The sequence below is a fragment of the Leuciscus leuciscus genome (genome assembly GCF_965113295.1).
Source record: "Leuciscus leuciscus genome assembly, chromosome: 6".
Taxonomy (NCBI): Eukaryota; Metazoa; Chordata; class Actinopteri; order Cypriniformes; family Leuciscidae; genus Leuciscus; species Leuciscus leuciscus.
The window spans coordinates 32,394,070-32,415,427 of record NC_138730.1 but is presented as its reverse complement, the minus strand read 5'-3'; the positions used below and the strand labels follow the sequence as shown (position 1 = coordinate 32,415,427).

The following is a 21,358-nucleotide window of genomic DNA, read 5'->3' as shown; positions in this document are numbered from 1 at the left end:
AACGAAGGTCTTATGGGGTTGGAACAACATGAGGGTGAGTAATTACTGACAGAATTTTCATTTTTGGGTGAACTAACCCTTTAAACTCCATGGCCCTGCTTTAAATATGGTAATTCATTGCTTATATGCAAGGCAAGTTTATTTAGGCCTATATACTGTAGCACATTTAATACACTATGGCAATTCAAAGTGCTTTACAGAAAGGAATTAAAATAATCACAAAATAAAAGTAAGGAAAATTAAAACAGTTATAAAAGAAATTAAAAGAGATATATAATACAGTTATAAAATGAATTAAAAGAGTAAAAAGTAGATAAACTTCACCGGTGTATCATATTTTTCACAACTCCCAGTTTTACTCTGAGATTTTCCCATGGTGATTACACTGTGTCTGTGGTGTTTTTTCTTTTGGCACGCCTAATAAATCTATTGGACGTCTCCGATGGACCCGATTTTCCCCTAAAATCAGACAGGAGGAGCTCTAGGACTGACTCACGGGGTAACCTCGGGTTCACTGCCCCATCAGTCCGCACCCCAAAAACCCATTTGTTCGGAAGCTAATGGAATCAATCCAGTCCGCACCCCACAAAACTACTTAAATGATACAAGGAGTGCGAATTTGTAAGTTTACTATGTAATGATTCAGGTCTGTGTTCCTCTGTCATGTCCCGTGTTCATCTGTTCCCCATTATGTTGATTAGTCTCCCCAGGTGTTTCAGATTGACCACGCCCCCTTGTTATCTTGTTTAGCTTGTTTGTCCTTGTATTTAAGCCTTGTGTTTGAGTTCAGTCTTTGTGAGTTCTTGTTTCATTGTTGAGTGCTGTTCCTGGTGATCCTGTCCTGAGTCATGTTCATGGAATCTATGTTTGTAAAGTCTAGAGTCTATTTAATAAATTACACTGCATTTGGATCCCGCTTTCTCCTTGTCTCCGCCACAGCATCACAACTATAGAAAAGCTGAAATATATTTAAAAGTGTGACTGACCAAATCGACTGCTTTAAAACCAAGTCTTATTATTGTCTCCTTAACAGCTGCTGACCTTTATCAATATTTCTGAGACTATGAACTATCTATCTATATATTCATATATATAGCCAAAATGTATTTCACATTCTTCCATGTATGACATGTTTTGTGTAATCATAATCACACTGAGATATGTGGGTGGAGCTTCAAGAGATTGAGTTGGCATTCATCTCTTATGATTTCAGTTCTTCAGCAGTGCAAAAATGAGATCGCTTTTTTACCTACTTGTACTATTAGCCATTCAGGGTGAGTAGAATTAAGTAACTTCTTCATTATTTAATACTATTTGAATTCTTGTATATTTACAAAAACATGACTATTTATTTATGTAAATACATAGTAAAAAAAAAAAAAAAATTCATAACTGTTCAGATTATAGATAATGACACTTTTTTTTTTATGACTATTTTTCATGCTCTATTTGCAGAATCCTTTGGCCAGTCAATAATACCATTGCAGACCACAAAACAAGCCACTGAGAGAGAGCAAGTCCTTCTCTCATGCAAATATGATAGCCAAGTACGTACTTTACAGTGGTATCGACAATATCCTGGATCCAGACCTCAGTTTCTGCTTCTTGTTTATGAATCAGGCAGTGTAACACATGCAGAACCCCGTTTCCCAAGACTGAATGCCAGTGTGAATAAGGTGGAGAAACAGGTAGATCTGCAGATCTCTTCCGCTGCAGTCACAGATTCAGCGCTGTACTACTGCGCCCTGGCGCCCACAGTGACAGGAAGAACAGCCACACTGTACAAAAACCTCTATGAGGAGCAATGTTAAACTAATGTTAAAGTCAGCATACAACTTTTCTTCAGTATTGTGATGCATCTCTGAGTGATGTAGCAACTTAAAAAATGTAGGGCGAGATTTGATTTAATCCATTGGAAATTGACTGGATGGATCTTTGTGGTTTGCTGTTGCTGTGATCTCATGTGAGTGACAGGTTGTCCCGCCCTCACGTCAGAAAACACCTCATCAGAGATGGCAAGAGATGTCTTGCCAAGAAGGCGAAGTTATTTTGATTAAAGATTATGAGGACACATAAATAAATAAAAAAATATGTGCACAGTTGAATCATATATAATAAATATTGCAATATTCATTAAAAAAATTAAATTAAATAAAAAACAGAATTGTCCATTTTGATTTTATGGAGACTTTAAATGTCTTGTAAGACTATAATATAATTAAAATGAAAGACATTATCATGTGTTCTTAGCCTTCCATATAATCTAATAGTATTGGTTTAACGTCACTGTTGTGATCATACACTTAACTAAAGATTTTGGATCTTTGACTTAAACATATAATACTTTATTACTTTCTCTTTTTTTGAAAGTTTGAAAGAAAGGTACAAATAATAATAATAATAAATATATATATTTTTTGCTTTCAAACAAAAAAAAGAGGAAGATTTTACACTTGCAAAGCTTGGCATTTTCAGAAAAGTTTGATTTAATTATAGAATTCTAGCCTCATTTTTTAAAAATCATTCTTCAGTTAATGAAATAGTATTTGTGTCAATCTTATTTCAAGACCAAACTAAATCTGATAAAGATAGCGCTATGTCTCTGAATGCTTTCACTGATTGTTTTGGGTGGAGCTTTGAAGGATCTCACAAAAATCTCACAATTCTGTCTGCAGTTTTCATTCGTGGTTCAAGATGATGCTCCTGTGCTCTCTGCTTGTGTTTTCAGTAATGCAATGTAAGTGGCTTTGTTTAAAACTGGAATAGTAATTAATTGTATTTTATGCAAGTTCATAGTATTTATTTGCTATTTGATTTACATTTTCTGAACGCCTTCATCTTGTTATTCTTCCTAACTTGAATGTTTTCTATATGCAGATACATTTGCGCAGTCAATAAGACCATTGCAGAACAATGTGCATGTAACTGAGGGGAAGCCGGTCACTCTCTCATGTAAATATAATGGCAGTGCAAACAGTCTGCATTGGTATCGACAGTATCCTGGTTCCAAGCCTGAATTTGTGCTCCTCGTCCTGGAGTCATCCTCAAAACATGTAACATATGCAGTTCCCCGAATCCCTGGAATGGATGGACAAATGAGTATGAGTGAAAAACGTGTGGATCTGGAGATCTCCTCTGCTACAGTATCAGACGCTGCTCTGTATTACTGCGCCCTGGAGCCCACAGTGACAGGAAACACATCATCACTGTACAAAAACCTAAAGAAAGAGAGAATATAATATCTGTCTTTTATCATAGACTCATGTTTGTTAAAATAATAATAAAATAAAATAATAAAATAATGGACATTTTAACATAAACATCACATTAATGCTGTGCATGGTAAAACGAATAGATAATACTTTGTGGGCAAGATTTTAGGTTTACATTTACATGAATGAATAAAGGGAATTTGAATGTATTTTGTCCTGTACCTGGTCACCCTTTTATTTTGTCTTTCTTCATTTTTAATCTCTTTCACATCATTTCAAATCTCTTTCACTATAAAAAGAAAGATAGCTAAACTTTCTGGACAAAATTGTGGATTTGGTGGTCCAGTAAAGTAACAGTAAAGTTCTTTGTGCCCAACAACTTTATTTTATATAAACTGGTTGCCTATATTCAAAACCCTCATACAACACCCTTACACTCTTAAAAATAAAGGTCCCAAAAGGGATTTTTGCAGCAATGCCATATATAGAACAACCATTTTTGGATTCCCCAAAGAACCTTTCAGTGAACAGTTTTTCAAAAAAATAAAAAATAAATAAAGTCTAAAAAAATTACAGAGCCCCAAAAGGGATGGTGGTTGAAAAAATATGGGATGGGAATATATTTCAAGGCTTTTGCATTCACCCAAGACACTTTGCGTGGGGTCACAAAGAACTAAAATGTTTTGAGAGAGCACGTTAAATTTCTCGGGGGAACGCGAACATTTTGCGTAAGAATGCAAAGTTTCTTTGGGAAAGCAAAACATTTAAGATGACCAACAAAATATGCTGTACCTTGAATGATTACATTGTTCTCTCACAGCTGATTGATTTAAATTCATTACTGCAGCCACAAGGTGGCATTATGTCCATACAGAAGTCTCATAACACACTAGCCTTGCCATTAGTGGTGCTTATGTTTCATCTATAGCACTGATATAAACTGGTATAAAATCAACAGTATCTCATATAAAATATACCTTTTACATCAGGCAAACTTGTCCTTAAATAGCTACTGTAATTAGTAATACAAACTAATCAGTAATCAGTAAAGTAATAGTATAAAATGTACAGCAGATGGCAGCGTTCACTCAGATTACAGAAGATTTGAACCTTCAATTGGTGGAACAGTGCCCAGAATCTCTTAGTTATAAAGTTTGGGCTGCTTGCGAGGATCCGTGATGTTTCTATGCAATGTCTGGTTCATTCTTCTCTTTTCAGGTAAGCTATGTGACATTTTTAAGTAAACCTTCCAAAAATAAGTCATCATTAGACATTAATAATTTGTAACATAACTGCGATGTTCTGCCTGTTTCAGGTGATATAAGTGGAGAAGGAATAGCGCCTCTCTCCTCATCTGAACTTGTTAGCACTGCTGACTCTATCACTTTGGCCTGCAAATACAATGGGTCTTACAGCAGTGATTCTCTCCTGTGGTATCGTCAATACAGCAGCTTTAAACCAGAGTTTTTGTTTCTGGTTAGTGAAGCCAATCTTGAGCAGCCAGCTGACCCTCCAATACCTGGAGTGTCTGCTAAATTAAATGAGGAGAAAAATCGTGTGGATCTGAAGATCTCCTCTGCTTCAGTTACGGACTCTGCAACGTATTACTGTGCCCTGCAGCCCACAGTGACAGGAAACTCAAAACCCCTGTACAAAATTAAGGGGAAAACAACTAAACTAACTGATGAACATCTGTGTCTTTATTGTATAATGCTCTAAAAATAAATATTTGCGTAAAACTTCAACGACAACATGTACATAACTGGAAAGCTAAGCAAAAGGTCGAGCGGTTTTAAACTGTGTTTAAACCGTTTCAGGTGAAAACAAATATATCTAAAATATATCATATCTAAATGCCCTGAAAGTTGATGTGGCAATCATATACAGTACATTCCACTATCATGCATTTCTAGTGATTAAACTGTTACTTGTCAATCAAGTGGCAATGCAGATGCTTTTTCTCATCTATTACTGAAGTGACAGACCCTGTTCTAAAAGATGTTCCCCCAATTAAATCTTATGTTGTATATGATCTCTTTTGCATAGCTATAATCCTATAAAAGATGCATATTAATGAACAGATACAATTACTGAAGGTGCCCTATATTCTTCTTCTTCTGTGAAAAGTTATTAGTAAAAGCTACAAAAGAAAACAAATTTTTTTTTGATTTAGAGCTCCTGTAATGAAGTAAAACACCCCGATCTAAAATATAGACCTGGAGTAGGACAAGAAATTATGTAGAAACATTCATCTCACTCAGAGGGTGGAGTTTTGTGTCTTTGAATGGATCTCACAAAAGTGCAGGTGCCCATATTATGTGATGAAACAGACATCATGACTTTGGCATCCAATACATCAACCATTATGTTTATTTACACACTTATGACTTTATGGATCCATCTGGGTGAGATAAACTCATGCACACACATTTGTCCTTCCTCTAAATTAATATAATTAATGTTGAATTAAATTTGAATCTTATGTAATTTTATTTAATGACTCCAGTCGAGCTGCTTCTATAACCAAACTATTTTATTTTGTTAGGTGAGACAGAGGCAAATGCACTCTCCCCACTTTCACCTATAAAGAGCACTGTTGTAGGTGGAAATGTAACTATATCCTGTAGTTACAAAGAATTCACTGGAAGTGTGCTAAATGTACAGTGGTACAAACAATATGGAAGATCAAAATCAAAACTAAAGTTCATTGTCTACAGCTATCCACAGGGAGGTCCAGCCTTACCCATAACCATAGCACGATCTTCTGCCAAATTTGATCAAGACCTTCAACAAGTGGATCTAAAGATCTCAAATGTTGCTTGGGCAGATTCAGCTGTGTACTACTGCGCACTGCAGCCCACAGTCACAGAACACTACGAGCTTACCATACAACAAGATCATATACTTTAGATTTAAGGCATTACATGGGGGGGGATTTCAAATTCATACATGGCATGATTTGGAGTCAATCCAAATACCATAACAATTCAAATGGTTGATAAATGAAAAACAACATTTCTTCACAAACTATGTAACAACACACTTTTCCTTAATTCACAGATGCCCTTACGACACATTTAAGATGGATATTATGTGGATGTCTTTACTTGTTTGTTGGAATGAGTTGTTTTCAATTACCAATAAATATGAGAACATTTTCAAACCAAATCTTTTTTTTTTTTTGCAATTGCAATTGCAATAAAGAAGTGAGAGGTAATTTTGGTAATTTCTAAGAATCAACAGACTAGAGGGTCCCACAATCCATTGGGTGGAGCTTGGTGAGAAGGGGTACAGCAGAGGGCAGTCCTGTGTTTCCCCAGATCTCATTTTGTATGTCATCTCCACCAGTCGTAATGTTTTTGTTTTGCTTCACCATTTTGGCACTTCTTACAGGTATTTACATTTGATATTTGCATTTGTTAATATATCTATATACCTCTATAAAAGTATGAAGAATTAAAATACTGAAAGTGCCCCAATAATACTATTCCTCTGTTGTTTATAATTTCCCAGATAGTGTTTTTGCAAATGCAATTACACCCATATCTACTGAAAAGCTTGCTTTAGAAGGAGGAAAGACGACTCTTTCCTGCAACTACGATGGAAGTAATATAAGGAGTTTGCAGTGGTACAGACAGTCTTCCAACACTGCCCCTGAATATCTCTTGCAAGCTTTTGAAAATCTGGGTCCCGTGGAGAAGGACCGCTATGCCGCTGAAGCGCTGAAGGACAAAAAACAACTAAATCTGGAGATCTCCAAAACTGAGATAGCAGACTCTGCAATATACTACTGTGCCCTGGTGCCCACAGTAACAGGAAACCCTTCTACACTGTACAGAAACCTGAGTACGATCCTCATTTCAGAAAATATCTGAACAACAACACCTCTCCCGCAACCATGCAAAATATTCAAATATGATACTGCAAGTTCATATCACAAAACTGTCTCAATCTGTAGTGATCAACAAGCTTTAAACTGACCCTTCAGTGTTCTTAAACTTGCAGGATTTGTTTTCTTCCACATAATTAATATTTTATTACCTGTTTTCTTTTCCATTTTGACAAACTACACAATGTGTCTTTTAAACTTTACAAATGAACAAGCTTATGCCTTTTATTACCATAGCATAGTGTGCAAGATGTCCTTTTTAATAAATTGAACACAATAACCAACCCATTAATACATGTATTCTAATAAACGTTATATCTAATAAATTAGCAATCAAAATGTGTGTGTGTTTTTTTGTTTTTTTTCAGGTAGAGGAAAGACACATGGGACAGAGGGTGGAGCTCTCTCACAAAGTGTTTAATGTGCATGAGGCTGTCTCAGAGTCACTCCAATTTGCCATCACTCCCTCATTGTAGACCATCCATCATGCTTCTCCTTTGTTGGATATCATTTTTATTTCTAGGTAGGAGTTTTCATTTTTAAAAGCTTGATAAAGATTTATAAAATGAAAATGTAGTATATGTAGCAGCATTAAGTGTAGCAATTAATACATGTATTAATGCCAAAATAAGTTTTCTGTTTAATGAATAAAGATGCATGTCCCTTTTTTTTTTACAGGAAATTCCTCTGCAAAGACAATACAACCATTATCCTCTGAAAAGCATGTTTTCAGAGGCCAAAATGTGATTCTTTCCTGTAACTACAGCGTTGATGTAAATAATCTGCAATGGTATCGTCAGTATCCTGGATCTCGACCTGAGCGCCTCATTCTCATCACAGAGTATTCTCCACCTGATCCTTCACTCCGTCTGTCAGCAAAAGCTACAAAAGAAATCAAACGTGTGGATCTTATGATCTCCTCTGCTGAAGTGTCAGACTCTGCTGTGTATTACTGTGCCCTGCAGCCCACAGTCCCAGGAAACACTAGAACACTGTACAAAAACCTGTGATATATTCAATCACATTTAACATGCATTTGAAAGCCTTAGCATTAAAAACTGATGTTAAATACTAAATAAAAAAAATTCAGTTGTGAACATTTGTCCAGTGTCTTTCAATCAAACAGCAGAAACACCAACTAAAAATGACCAAATAAATACAAGTGAACAAAAAAACATAATGTATCATATTACACAGTGGTGTCAAAAAGTCTGAGATGCTAGTGAAAATGGCTCTTTTACATTTTTGTTTAATTTAATACAGTTATAATACTTTTTTCGGTGATGTCCAGCTTTATTTGAGAATATTCCAAAAAGCACCTTGTACTTCAGTGGAAACAGGAAAATCTGATCTTTGCATGGTCAGTGTCATAAATTTGTTTATTTTATTAGTGACCCAGAAATGTATTTATTTTTCAGATTCTTGGAGCCTATTGTATAATGAAGCTGAAACGTTTGAAGCAGTCATTCAGAAGCAGAAGCTGCTTCACTGTAGTCATTTATGACTAAACTATTCCACCTGCTACTCAATCTTTGAAGTTCATCTTACATTAGTCACTGAAAATAACTGTATTCATTATTGTACAGTAAATCTTTCACCATAGAAAACAATTTCATTATGAATAGTCTCAACAGAATATAAGTCTGCTGTTGCTCACTTCCTTGCCACACGGTGGAGCTCTGAAGCCTGTTGTTAGAAATCAGCTCAAGTTAAATGTGATTGACTCAAGGTTGAGTGTAACACTTAAAGCATTAGTGACTCGAGTCTCGAGGTTGAGTGAATTCTACTGAACAATGGCCAGGTTTACTGTAGTCGTGTTTGTATTTTCACTGCTTAAGGGTAAGAAATACTTTAATTCTGATTGTTGTATTAGTGTCAACAGCAGCTGACCAAACATGTAACAGTAACTTAGTTTGTTACACAATCTGTATCAAGTATTTAACAGTTCTGTTGAACAGTAATTACTTTAATAGATTTTCTCTCTTCTTCTTTTACAGAGAGTGCTGATGCATATACAATAGAATCTCTCTCACCAGAAAAGCATGTTTCAGTTGGAGAAAGTGCTATTATCTCTTGCAAATACAGTGGACTTGGGCCCAACTTCCAGTGGTATCGCCAATATCCAAGATCCAGACCAGAGTTCCTTATTTTTCATACAGAGACTGGTGTTTCATCCGATCCCACTTTACGTCTCACAGCGATACCCAAAAAAGAAATGACAGAAGTGTATCTGGAGATCTCTTCTGCTGAAGTGAAAGACTCTGCTGTATATTACTGCGCCCTGGTGCCCACAGTGACAGGAAACACACCTGCACTGTACAAAAACATAAAACATTAACACATCTTGTATTATACAAAAATTGTGACACGCCAGCATCCAATCACCTACAATAAATTATTGATGAATAAAACGCTGTCGGGTCTTTTCATTTTGAGAAAAAACAGCCCATCAGAGAAAATCAAGTCTCAGCAAGAGGGTGGAGCAAATTCACAAAGACTTGAATGTGTGAAAGGCTGATTCAGTTGAAGTATTCCTGCTTTGTTATCTTTACAATCACTCTTCATCAGAAACCATCATGTTTCTCTTTTGTCCGGGTTGCTCTGTCAGATGCAGCTCTATATTATTGTGCTCTAAGAGTAGAAGCCCAGTGATACAAAGTCTACGTGAAGCTGTACAAAATCTCAAATTCATTTTTCACTTTGAACATAACTGCTACCCATAATATTTCATGCAACACCAGCATATGGTATATGTAAGAGATTATTACTGACTACAAAGCATCATATAAAAGTGCAAATTCAGTGTAAAATTAATCATCAGTGTTGATGAAGACCCGTGGCTTCTGTTCTGTTTTTTAACTGCAGTGACACCTCCTTGATTTATTTCATTTCACTGTATTTCCTCAACTGACTGCAAACAGCATAATTTCACAGTCATGTTCTAGGTGTGTTCGAGATGAAGCGGCGCTGGAAAGACTGATCGGTGTAAGACATCAAAGTACCGCGAGAGCAATAAAAGAGCAGACGACTCTGTACAGTATGCTTTTGAAACGCTATCGCGGTAGGTATTCTATGCAACATTTTGCAATCTTTTTACAGTAATGTCATGCACAATTTGTACAAAAAAGGGACATTGCACTCTGGTTTATACTGTATAAATAAATAATCACAAATTATTCCAAAGGTTACAAAAAACTGAGGTGGTTAATTCAATGAATTCACCACCAGGGGGAACTCTCTCTTAAATTCTGGTTTCAGCAGTTGCTGAAAATAATCAAGAGAAGCTACTAGGATAGAGAGATTCTCCATAAGGAGTCGCATTAGTTGTTTTTCTCTCACTCAGACTCAGAGCACTCTCTTCAACTCAGAGCAACAATGTCAAAATGGACAATTATTACTCTTTTCCTTACAGCACATGATTTAGGTAAGAAGAACAGTCTTTCATCATTTACACTTTATTTGAGTATCTGTAAATTATTGTTAATTTATGCTTCATCTCCTCCAGTGTGCCGGGGACAGGACCGTGTTGATCAGCCTTTAAGAGAAAAGACTTCAGATGAGGGAAATCAAGTGACTTTACAGTGTAATTATACACTCATGAGTTCTGCAAATGCTTATCTCTTCTGGTACAAACAACTACTAAACAGATCACCAACACTCATTCTGAGTGAATCTACAGTTAGTAAAGGAACTATTGAGGATGAATTTAAGGAGAGATTTTCTGTAACATTGGACTCCAAATCAAGATCAGTTCATCTGTCAATCCAGGATGTGTGTGTGTCTGACTCTGCTGTGTATTACTGTGCTCTGAGGCCCACTGTGACTCAAACACACTCAACACTAGGCATGTGCCGGTATCAAATTTTCATGCTGCGATTAATTGATTGAGCTTTTATCACGGTATACGGTATTATCACGATATTTTAATTGCCCAAGAGAAACGGATGGATTGGGGGGGGATGTAGAAAAAAAACAACTTGCATCACAATAGGTGTAATTGTAATTGTCAAAACATTTGGTAACTAAACAGAATTTTACACAATTTTCACGATTTCAATTCAATTCTTGGGATTTGATTTCAATCTTGATTCAATATTGACTCTTTGGATAAATATTAGGTAGGCTACATGGTAATTTTTCTCAAGAAAAAATATATCTCTCATAATGCTGTAAACATACAGAGAGCCCTGTCAGCTGGTATTATTAAAGGTTAAAAATTAACAAATTAAATTAAATATAATTTGGATTTCATTATAATAACAATTATGACACAAGTAAAAATATAATACAAATGTGATATAGTGCACATATTTAGCAAAATACTCCTCTCTATAGCTATTTTTTCTAGTCAACTAACGTGTTGGTCATTAAATGGCTTTCCTGAGGTAAATGTAACGTTCTGTGACATAATTGTTCACCTGCAGTTTTATTGATCTTTTCGTGGTTGAAAAACACTGATTGATCGATATTATGTATGAGACATAAATACCTTTAGGTAAGTTGTACTGTATCTTTAAATAAAAAAGTTAACTTGAACTGAGGCGTTACAGCGATCGTCACGTCACATTTACAAGCACCAAAACGGTATTTATTGTCTGAATTTCGTAATAAAATGGACAGAATCTGATAGATGAGATTTTTTTTCATATCAAAAGTAACCTGCTCTGTCTAGTCTGTCGGTGTCAGTGTCCTCTTTGCTCCGTGATTTTTCTCTGCGTGAGAAAATGGATGTGTGGCTCGAGAGCGTGTGAAAAGAGTCTCACGCTGAATGCGTAGAGATGGCAGCCCTGCTTTTAGAAGAGGGATAAATCCTTTATTTTACTGTCTATGGATAAATCGTCGGCAGCGTTCCTCCTTCCGCCATACTTCTTCTCCATGTGAGGATTCATTACATTAGACTAGAGTGCGCCCTGCGCCGCATGCACACAGTGCTTCTTCATGTGGGGATTGTTTACATCAGAGTGCGCACGTGTTTCGCGCAGAATATACGCAGTGTTTAAGCGGTTGATGGAAAATAAGCTAATGCGCGTTCTATAAATATAAATTCTGATCTATTATTTTTCACGGTATTCTGAAGTGCCCGCGATAACAATATCGTGCATATTCATTACCGCGATTTATCGCATTACCGAATACCGGCACATGTCTACTCAACACTCATACAAAAACACATATATTGGTGACAAACCATAATGAATCAATACTCAATAGTAATTCAATTATAGTAAAAACAATAGTAGTTGAGCAACATTAAATACAATCTTTTAATGTACAAGTCTCTTATTTTTCACATATAGCCTACCTAAGTACAATAATGTTACAGTAAGTGCTCCATCTTCTATCTTCTAGAAAAATAGTGGATCTGTGTTTGAACCAAAAACTGTGAAGAGACTGAGAAAACAAAAGTCTCAAAAATAGACCAAGAATTCTTAAGGAGGAGGAGACATTCAATATTCAGGAACTGTGGTGCAGTCAGACTCATGCAGTTCTCTGCATATGACAGTGTTAGTACAACCTTATCAAAGAGAGGCTGAAACAAGAGTCTACTATAGATTTCAACAAGTTTTTGTTGACAAGTTTTTGTTTCGAACAAGTATTATTTAACAATTACTGTGATGGCAAACTGGCACAAAATTGTAGTCTTCTTTCTCACATATTTCTGGGGTAAGTCAAATTCTGTAAGTATATACATGCTGTAATATTCCTCTAATATGAATATGAGATCCTCATCAGTGATGTTATACATTACAGGATGTGATTCTCAGGACAGTGTTGAACAAAGTACATTTCAAACTGCTGTTGAAGGAGCAACTGTAACAATCAACTGTCGATATGAAACCACTGATGTTTCACCATATCTCTTCTGGTATCAGCAAAAAGTGAATGGATTTCCAGAATACATGCTGAGCAGATTCAGTACTGATGACAACCAGTTCAAGGATAGATTTAACAGCGATCTCGACACAACTTCAAAATCATTTCCATTGACAATCCAAGATGTGCGTGTGTCAGACTCTGCTGTGTATTACTGTGCTCTGAGGCCCACAGTCACAGGAAACACAAGAACACTGTACAAAAACCTGACAGCTGAACGTGCACAACTAATTTCCTACCATAAAATCTATCTGAATTAAAGGTAGATTATGAATTTATAATATATAAATAAATATGTGACCCTGGATCACAAAACCAGTCACAAGTTGCATGGGTATATTAAATATTAATAGCCAACGTTGTATGGGTCAAAATTATCGATTTTTCTTTTATGCCAAAAATCATTAGGATATTAAGTAAAGATCATGTTCCATGAAGATAATTTGTAAATTCCCTACCGTAAATATATAAAACATTTATTTTTGTGAGTGAATGCAGCACAATCGTGAACATAAATGGACAACTTTAAAGGCGATTTTCTCAATGTTTCAATTTTGCTTGCACCCTCAGATTACAGATTTTCAAATAGTTGTATCTCTGCCAAATATTATCCTATCCTCCTAACAAACCAATAAAACGCGTATTTATTCAGCTTTCAGATGATGTATAGATCTCAATTTTAAAACAATTGACCCATGTGACTGGTTTTGTGGTTCAGGGTCACATGTGAAGGTGAAAACTATTGAAGCAGTGATATGATAAAGCATGCTTATTTTTCTTAATACTATAAATTATATTTATTCACACTGACACTATACTCTAGGATGTAAATCACTGACTAAACAGTTCAACTTGCTTTTTTGTCTATGCTGTGCCAACTATGCAGAACCAGATGAATACCTGTTTTAGCACCTCTAAAAATAAATCCTTAAATTTCTGCTGTACAAATACACATCTAAACTGAGAACAGCCAAAGTATGAGCAAAATAAGGCAGATCATATTCTGTAGGTTGAGATCTGTGGATTTATATTATACGACAGATATTGTAAGTAACCACAAGAGGGTGCTATTCACTATTGCAGTAGTGATGACACTGTGGACTATGAACATGAAACTGATTTGCTCTCTCATATAGAGCTCTCTGAAAGAGGAAGGGTTTAAAGCATTGATATTTGGTGAGATATTGTTAAACTTAAGACAGACCATAATAAACACACACAATGATACTCCATTCTATCATTCTGCTTTCTGCCTTTTCATGTAAGTAATAAAGTGTTTTGTGTTTTGCATCTACATCAATTATTCTGAGCAGCCAGAATACTTGTCAAGTATAAAGTATATTCCTTTATGTTGTATATTGCATTGTATGCTGATACATCTCCAATAGATTCAATTGAAACACCAGTTCTTTAAAGATTTGATCTACTTTTGCAGATGCAACGTATGGAAATGAAATTAAACCAACCGAAACAGAGGAGTTTGCTGTCGAGGGTTCAAGTGTTAAATTATCCTGCAGTTATTCATCTGCTCGTACACTTCATTGGTACCGTCAGTATCCCGGGACAGCTCCTGAATTCCTTGAGCTCATCTCAGAAGGTGTAAAAGAAGCTCAGAAGTCTTCCAGATTCACCACTGAGATCAGAAAACAAAAACAAAACTATGTGGATCTGGAGATCTCCTCTGCTGCTCTGAAAGACTCTGCTGTGTATTACTGTGCTCTGAGGCCCACAGTCACAGGAAACACTAGAACACTGTACAAAAACCTGACACAACTGAAAAGGCATTGATGCCTTCTACTTAACAGACTGAAGCACATAACAATTAAAATAATAACATTCCCTGCCAATTCAGACACTTACAACAAGAGTGATAGAACACATTCAAAGGCCCATGTTTAAAATTAGATATAATAACTTTGTACAAACCTAACATTACTGTAAAGTCATTATTATGTGCTGTAAGTGAAAGGTACATTTCACAATGTAACTTCTACCAGCATTTATAAAAAATAAAACAACACAAAATAAAATATGCAGGGAGAGAAGAAACAGTATGCAGACTTTATTTTCTTAGGAGGAAAAATTAAACTTGATTCTCATTTTGTAATGCTTTTGGGTAACCATATGCACCACATATTCATTATCAAACTTCATTACAGGATCATTAGCTCCTCCTTTGGACATTGGACTCCACATCAAGATCAGTTCCTCTGACAATCGTACTGTGTTCTGCAGCCCACTGTGGGTGACAGAATTATTTAAGATTCATATAACTATTTTTAGGTCACTATTATCAAATTTGTGACATTGACCTTGCTAACTATTATAATTATACTTTTTAATACACCTCTACTCTAGATCAGTACTAGACATGTTAAGATCTTGTATCATAGCACTAATATTATTATTGGCTCATTAATCATTCATATTTGTATTTTTCTTATGAAAAATCATCTGATAAATAAATAAATAAATAAATAAATATATAATTTATCGCAGTTGCAAACGTTTTCCTCTAGGCAATGGCAGAGCAAAAACATGAGAGGCGGAGCGTCACACTGAAAGCAGTTCCGGTGTGTTTATGAGTGAAACTGCAGAAGCTCAGTAACACAAAGCTACAGCTCAAAGCACAGAGAAAATGAACACACAACTGATCTGACCTATAAACATGGAAAAACACCTTTTTCTGATTTTAATTCTAATTTCTGGTACAATATCACTCTTAATTACTTACAGTGTTATTCAGAATTATCCAAATTATTGACTTACTGTACAAATGATTTTGCTTTTTATTGTTTTAGGTGTAATGATTTTGCTTTTTATTGTTTTAGGTGTAATGACTGCAGACCAGATTGGGCCAAATAAAGAAACTCTCATAATGAAGAAGGAAGACGAGACTGTGACTCTCAGCTGCTCATATGATACTAGCGACAGTTATGTTAGACTTTACTGGTACAGACAGTATGCTAATAGTGAACCTCAGTATTTAATATTTAAACCTGCCCGATCAGCTACTGTAACTGGGAGCCCCTCTGATCCTCGCTTTCAGTCGACTACATCACGAACATCCACTGAACTCAAGATTACCGGAGTAACTCTGTCAGATTCAGCTCTCTATTACTGTGCTCTAAGAGTTGGAGCCCAGTGATGCAAAGTCTATGTGAAGCTGTACAAAAACTCATATTAATTTTCCCCCTTTGATGTCAAGCCACATCAAACCCACAATCTATAATTCACATAATATAATTACACTTGTTGAAACACCTGTGTGTGGTTACTGTAAGGGAAATGAAAAACTTAATATAGTAGAATACTTACTGAATTACTGTTGTTCATCACAACCATTTTGATAAATTTGACTAGAGTAATTACTACGAGTATTAGAACACGATTGGTTAGATGAAAAGGTAATAAGTGACATAACAATTGAGTTTTCCTGGCAGAACTTGCGCTAAAGCTTTCATTTCTTGGAAAGTGAATTCTGTAAAATAAAGTTTCTCCCTTTGGAGTGGACTTTGAGCTTTGTAACCTTGCAGATCTTTTTTATGCTCAAACAGCAACATTACACACTAACTAAGGTTGAAAAAGTAAAAAAGCACAATAGGACCCCTTTGAATACAGTCCCAAATCTTGTTTGTATGTCACAATCTTTAAAACACTGCAATATCCAAAAACAGCCTCCACACCTCCTCCGGGAGCATGCTACAGGGTATTCTGGAGTATTGTGTTAATGCTTTGGTTTATTGCTTTGATTTTATTTTACATTGTCACTTTGGATAAAAATGTTAGAAATATATAAATTCACCACAGGGAGGCAGTATTCCTCAAAGTGTCTTCAGAGACATGACTTGAAGACCTGAAATATCAACAGAAAAGCAGTACAGAGGAAACAGAGATCTACAGTCAGAGACACGTTCATTACAACACGTTAAAATATTAATATCTTTATCTCAACAATGGAAAAATGGGTGATTAGTACTCTTTTCCTCACTGCACAGATTTTTGGTAAGAAAGATCATAATTTACACTTTAATATTTAAGTTTATATGTGAGTTAATTAATATTTGTAAACGAGTAATAGTTAAATGTGTTTTCCAGAGTGCTGGGGGCAAGACAGAGTTGAACAACCTTCACGAAAACTGACTGCAAATGAAGAGGATCAAATAACTTTAATGTGTAATTACACTACCAGAGCTACAAATGCAGATGTGTATCTCTTCTGGTACAAACAGCTCCCAAACAGATCACCAACGTTCATTCTGAATAAATATATATTTGGTGAAGGAACTACTGAGAATGAATTTAAGGAGAGATTTTCTGCAACATTGGACTCCACATCAAGATCAGTTCCTCTGACAATCCAGGATGTGTGTGTGTCTGACTCTGCTGTGTATTACTGTGCTCTGAGGCCCACTGTGACTCAAACACACTCAACACTCATACAAAAACATGCAAAAAAAAAAAAAAAAAACCTCCCCAACTTTTCCAAAGTAACTAATCCATTAAAAATATATATTTCAGAAAGTAAGAATCCTATCAGTAATAAATAAATAAATAATGTGCTCTGTATAGTGTAATAATGTGACGTTCTACTAAAGCAGCAGATCAGTGTTTCAATTATTTTCATTTTTATCTCTTCAGTTTTAGTTTTTTTTAACAGAGTGCAGTTCTATTATCCATGGATGTGTTGGTGCGTCTGGTTTTTAATCAGCATTCAGCACACATATATCTCTATCACACACGTTCTGAATGCTGTCTTTTAAGGCTTGTGCTTGTGTTCAAAACTGTCACCTCCAACCAATCACCTGCGTCTGAAACCAAAAAAGGTCTGAAACACACCTCTTCTGTGAGCACTGAACTAAAGCATCTGAGCACAGAGAACATTAATACTCTGATATGACATAGTAAACATGGAAAAACAACTGTTTCTAATTTTAATTCTGACTTCAGGTACAAAATGACTCACTTTATTCCATTGTAGTGATGTAGAAGAACAAATAATTTTGTGCAAATTGACTCATTAATTAAATTTTTTCTTTGTTTTAGGTGTGATGACCGCAGATCAGATTGGGCCAAATAAAGAAAATAGCCTCATAAAGAAGGAAGACGAGACTGTGACTATCAGCTGCTCATATGATACTAGCAGCAATTATGTTAGACTTTACTGGTACAGACAGTATCTTAATGAAGAACCTCAGTATTTAATGTGGAAAGAGGCTCGTTCATGGAGCGATACTGGGAGCCCCTCTGATCCTCGCTTTCAGTCGACTACATCACAAACATCCACTGAACTCAAGATTAACGGAGTAACTCTGTCAGATTCAGCTCTCTATTACTGTGCTCTAAGAGTTGGAGCCCAGTGATACAAAGTCTATGTGAAGCTGTACAAAAACTCATATTAATTTTCCCCCTTTGATGTCAAGCCACATCAAACCCACAATCTATGATTCACATAATATAATTACACTTGTTGAAACACCTGTGTGTGGTTACTGTAAGGGAATTGAAAAGTAAAAACTGAATATAGTAGAATACTTACTGAATTACAGTTGTTCATCGCAACCATTTTGATAAATCTGACTAAATATTATATTATCATCTGATATCTCCTCTGCAAAGTCTCTTGTGTGAAGTCTGCCTAAAGTATCTTCATATAGTGCAAACTAACATGTCAAATAATAGCTTTTTTTTTTTTCTTATTTATTCTGATTGATTAGTTCTGACATTAGTCACACTGTGACTTATGTCAGAATATGAATTGAATTTAAATGGTTCAGCTCAGCAAACTCTATACACCATCACCACAAGGAGGCATCATTCCTCAAATTCTTATATAAGGCTGAACCTTATGAAGAATCTGAAACTATAAAGAGAAACAGAGACAGAAAATACTTCTGGGAATTTCTGTTAAAATAGTCTTAAAATAGTTTTAACTTGAATCGACAATGGCAAAATGGGTGATTATTTCTCTTTTCATTTTTGGTAAGAACATTATTTCATAATTCACACTGTACTATCTGCGTGAGATACTCAATATATGAATAATGTAAACCTATTTTCCAGTGTGCCGGGCACAAGACAATGTTGAACAGCCTTCAGGAGAAATGACTGCAAATGAACAAGATCAAGTCACTCTACTGTGCAATTACTCTACCATATATACAAATGCATATCTTTACTGGTACAAACAGCTATCAAACAGATCACCAACACTCATTCTGAGTGAATCTACAGTTAGTAAAGGAACTACTGAAGATGAATTTAAGGAGAGATTTTCTGCAACATTGGACTCCACATCAAGATCAGTTCCTCTGACAATCCAGGATGTGAGTGTGTCTGACTCTGCTGTGTATTACTGTGCTCTGAGGCCCACTGTGACTCAAACACACTCAACACTATACAAAAACCTTGTGTGCGCATTCACACACCTCAAAGTATTTTATAAATTTAGATTTGAATTTTGTCTACTATTGATACATTTGCTTTAATTGGTGTTTAATTCTATTTATTATTTGATTCATCTCTCTTTAATTTATCTATTTTTCCTTTCTATTTGACAATAAATAAATTGTACATCCACTGAACTCATGATTAATGGTAAACGTCAGATTCAGCTCTCTATTATTGTGCTCTGGAGCCCAGTGATACAGTCTATGTGAAGCTCTAGAAAAATTGAACTTCACTTTGATCTCACATCAAATCCACAATCTATAATTCACATAATATAATTACACTGGTGGAAACACCAGTGTGTGGTTACAAATGAAATGTTATTCAAGTTTAAGCTAAATGAAATAAAGTGAAAGAGATAAAAATAACATAAATAATACTGTACATATTTTTCTAGAAATGTAACATCCCACATGACTTTAGTACATCACTGCTTGACAAATGTGTGACTAAACATTACATTATCATTTGATATCTACATCTGCTTGAGTCTGCCTGAAAAAGAATGATTCATCCAATAAATGTATTAAGAGTAATGTATAATTCCTAAAATTCTTTTATAAGGCTGAACCTTATGAAGAATCTAAAACTACTAAGAGAAACAGAGATGTTTGACTGAAAATCACATGATCTCACCTGATTACTCATCTTGATTCAAATACACAGAAATTGATTATATGTGTATATCTGGACATTGCACTCCATGGTTTATATAATAATAAAAATAAAAAAAATCACAAATTATTTCAAAGGTTACAAATTAACTTCAAAAGCGAGGTGTTTAATTCAATGAATTCACCACCAGGGGGAACCATCCCTTACAATCTTGTGTGACTGAGCAGTTGCTGAAAATATCAAGAGAGATTCGCCATAAGGAGAGACTCAGATGTCGGATCAGTTGTTTTTCTCTTCACTCTCTTAAACTCAAGAGCAACAATGTCAAAATGGGTGATAATTACTCTTTTCTTTACGGCACATGATTTAGGTAAGAACAGCCTTTCGTCATTTACACTTTATTTGAGTATCTGTAAATGATTATTAATTTATGCTTCATCTCCTCCAGTGTGCCGGGGACAGGACAGTGTTGATCAGCCTTTGAGAGAAAAGACTTCAGCTGAGGGAAATCAAGTGACTTTACAGTGTAATTATACACTCATGAGCGCTGCAAATGCTTATCTCTTCTGGTACAAACAACAACTAAACAGATCACCAACATTAATTCTGAGTAACTTTTCCATTGGGAAAGGAACGACAGAGCCTGAATTTAAGGAGAGATTTCATTCAAAACTGGATTCCACATTAGGAACAATTCCTCTGACAATCCAGGATGTGTGTGTGTCTGACTCTGCTGTGTATTACTGTGCTCTGCAGCCCACTGTGACTCAAACACACTCAACACAAACACAAAAACCCTGTGTGAGGATCTGAGTGTTGCTTAACCTCCTATGAGATGTGACTACTTCCACTGTTATAAGGCCTATGTGAGCCTAAATACTTATTACCCTAAAAAACCACAGATGCCACAAATGCTATACAACTGCTTTGCCAATTGCTACGTAATATATTCTTTACTTTATGGAAACCTCTTAAAACAACATAAACGTACAGTACTATTTAAAACTTTTCTTTAATTCATAATAGGTGTACTTTTGTAACGGTCACCAGCTGGAGTGCCCTTGAGAGCCACCAGAGGGCACTCCACACCGGACTATCATATTTACTCACAGACTACAATTCCCATCCTGCATCTACCTGGACTGATTACTTCATACACCTGCACTGCACTGATTACACACACCTGCACCTCATTCACACACACATAAAAGCCACTTCCACACTCCACTTCTCTGTGAAGTATTGCATTGCCATGGCCTGTAATTTCTGAGCGTTTACCCTATCCTACTGATCTAGTTGCCGACCTCGGATTGTTATC

At 35.6% G+C, this 21,358-nt stretch overlaps 4 long non-coding RNA genes across 5 annotated transcripts; all 4 read left to right on the top strand.

Annotated features, from left to right (window-relative positions):
- Positions 1-1,101: 1,101 nt before the first annotated feature.
- On the top strand, positions 1,102-3,401 carry LOC309500447. Its single transcript, XR_014206602.1, has 3 exons — positions 1,102-1,274; positions 1,456-2,737; positions 2,878-3,401. It is a non-coding gene; the product is annotated as an uncharacterized lncRNA (long non-coding RNA).
- Positions 3,402-6,143: 2,742 nt separating this feature from the next.
- On the top strand, positions 6,144-8,144 carry LOC309500445. Its single transcript, XR_014206599.1, has 4 exons — positions 6,144-6,605; positions 6,726-7,058; positions 7,470-7,624; positions 7,780-8,144. It is a non-coding gene; the product is annotated as an uncharacterized lncRNA (long non-coding RNA).
- A 75-nt stretch (positions 8,145-8,219) lies between these two features.
- Positions 8,220-20,873, top strand: LOC309500446. Of its 2 annotated transcripts, none has more exons than XR_014206600.1 (3): positions 8,220-8,940; positions 9,099-10,525; positions 20,489-20,873. It is a non-coding gene; the product is annotated as an uncharacterized lncRNA (long non-coding RNA). The 2 variants fall into 2 exon arrangements; XR_014206601.1 differs by lacking the exon at positions 20,489-20,873 and adding an exon at positions 10,607-10,917.
- LOC309500431 lies at positions 12,256-14,761 on the top strand. The gene is made up of 3 exons (XR_014206581.1): positions 12,256-12,765; positions 12,853-14,236; positions 14,411-14,761. It is a non-coding gene; the product is annotated as an uncharacterized lncRNA (long non-coding RNA).
- Positions 20,874-21,358: the final 485 nt, after the last annotated feature.